The sequence below is a fragment of the Gossypium hirsutum genome, chromosome A02 (assembly GCF_007990345.1).
Source record: "Gossypium hirsutum isolate 1008001.06 chromosome A02, Gossypium_hirsutum_v2.1, whole genome shotgun sequence".
Taxonomy (NCBI): domain Eukaryota; kingdom Viridiplantae; phylum Streptophyta; class Magnoliopsida; order Malvales; family Malvaceae; genus Gossypium; species Gossypium hirsutum.
In genome coordinates, this window is record NC_053425.1 from 72597971 (window position 1) to 72600064 (window position 2094).

Sequence of the window (2094 nt, forward strand, 5' to 3'; positions counted from 1 at the left end):
AAACCTAATAAGGGGATCCATAGATCGAGTTAATGCAACCCTAGAGTGTTAATTAGAGAAAGATCTCAATTATTCAATCTAGGGATTAGACGTTATTAGTCTTGAATAGGGATAATAACATAACGTAGGGATCTCTACGGAACAAGTTAAATGAATAAATCGTCTGATTCGGAGCCAGAATAACAAGTACAGTCTAGGTGGATTTTTCCTTAGGTATTGTCTCAATTCAATCGATTTTCCCAATAGCAATTCCCCAATTCCATCCTCTATGAATTCTTAGTTTAGATAATTAGTTAATTAAAACAAAACCTCTTTATTCTTAGGCTAGATAATAAAAAGACAGTAATTACTAGTACTTTTAGTTCCTTTGGGTTCGACAATCCGGTCTTGCTAAAACTATACTACTGTTCGATAGGTACACTTGCCTACATCGCGATAATAGTTAATTTCAAGAACGATTAATTATAAATATTTAAAACCTATCACAAAATCAAGCGATCAAGTTTTTTGTGCCGTTGCCGGGGAACTTAGATATTAGGAACACTTAATTTTTATTACTTTAGCCATTTATTTTTCTTGCAATTTAATTTAATTTTATTAGTATTATTACTTATTAATTTATTTTTTCCTTCTCTTGGCAGGTTTTTATAGTTCCTGACTAGAAGAAACTCGTCAGGACCACTACTTTTTAACAAAGAAATCGATCGCACAGTTCGCAGACATCAAAGAGAAATAAGGCGAAGCTTAAGATACATAGAGAATGAGCAAGAGGACGATACTCAACCCCCAACCGAAGAGATGGCTGAAAACCAAGACAATCAGCTACCTCCTGCAATTGCGATTAATCAAAATCCTGCTCAACGCACTATGTATGATTATGCTAAACCTTCTTCAACAGGAACTGAATCAAGCATAGTTAGACCTGCTGTAGCTACAAATACTTTTGAACTAAAACCTAACACTATTCAAATGATACAACAATTTATTTAGTTTGATGGTTTGCAGGATGGGGATCCCAACGCTCACTTAGCAAACTTCTTAGAACTATACGATACATTTAAAATTAATGGTGTTTCTGATGATGCCATTCATCTTCGGTTATTCCCTTTTTCATTGAGGAACAAAGCTAAACAGTGGTTGAACTCGTTACCACGAGGGTCAATTACTACTTGGGAACAAATGACCTAAAAATTTTTACTAAAATATTTTTCGCCGGCTAAAACGGCTAAATTACGTAATGATATCTCTTCTTTTTTGCAGATGGATTTAGAAACACTCTACGATGCATGGAAGAGATACAAGGACTTACTGAGAAGGTGCCCTCACCATGGGTTACCGCTTTGGCTTCAGGTTCAAACATTCCATAATGGCCTGAATCTTTCGACTCCACAAATGGTTGACGCGGCTGCTAGCGGAACCGTCAACAATAAAACACCTGAAGATGCTTATGAGTTTATTGAGGAGATGTCACTGAATAACTATCAGTGGCAAGTCATGAGGACAAAGCCAACGAAAATAGCCGGCGTTTATAACGTCGATTCAGTCACCATGCTCTCTAATTAGGTAGAACTCTTGAATAAGAAAATTGATGGTTTTCTTAGTTCTTCACAGATTCACCCAGTAATGCAGTGCGAAGCAAGTGGAGATGGAACAAGCCATTCGGAAAACCAACCCTATGGCCACAACATGGATAACGAGAAATTGAATTACATGGGTAATAATCCTCGACCTCAAAAAAATCCATATAGTAACACTTACAATGCAGGTTTGAGGAACCATTCCAATTTCTCGTGGGGCGGTCAAGGAAATCAAAGACCACAACCACCTCCAAGCTACCAACAACCACCCTACCAACAGGAAAAGAAGCTGAACCTTGAAGAGATGCTCTCAAAGTTTATATCAGTGTTAGAAACTCATTTTTAGAATACCGAGACAACACTTAAAAATCAATAAGCGTCGATCCAAGGACTCGAAACTCAGATAGGCCAGCTTTCCAAATTAATCTCCGAACGACCACAAGGTAGCTTGCCTAGTAATACTGAACCTAACCCCAGGGAACAACTCAACGCAATTAATGTTCAAGATGAAAAAGGA

The 2094-nt window shown here is 37.4% G+C and overlaps 1 non-coding gene across 1 annotated transcript; it reads right to left on the bottom strand.

Annotated features, from left to right (window-relative positions):
- Nucleotides 1–1227: 1227 nt before the first annotated feature.
- On the bottom strand, nucleotides 1228–1334 carry LOC121217205 (small nucleolar RNA R71). Its single transcript, XR_005913351.1, has one exon. It is a non-coding gene; the product is annotated as a small nucleolar RNA R71 (small nucleolar RNA).
- Nucleotides 1335–2094: the final 760 nt, after the last annotated feature.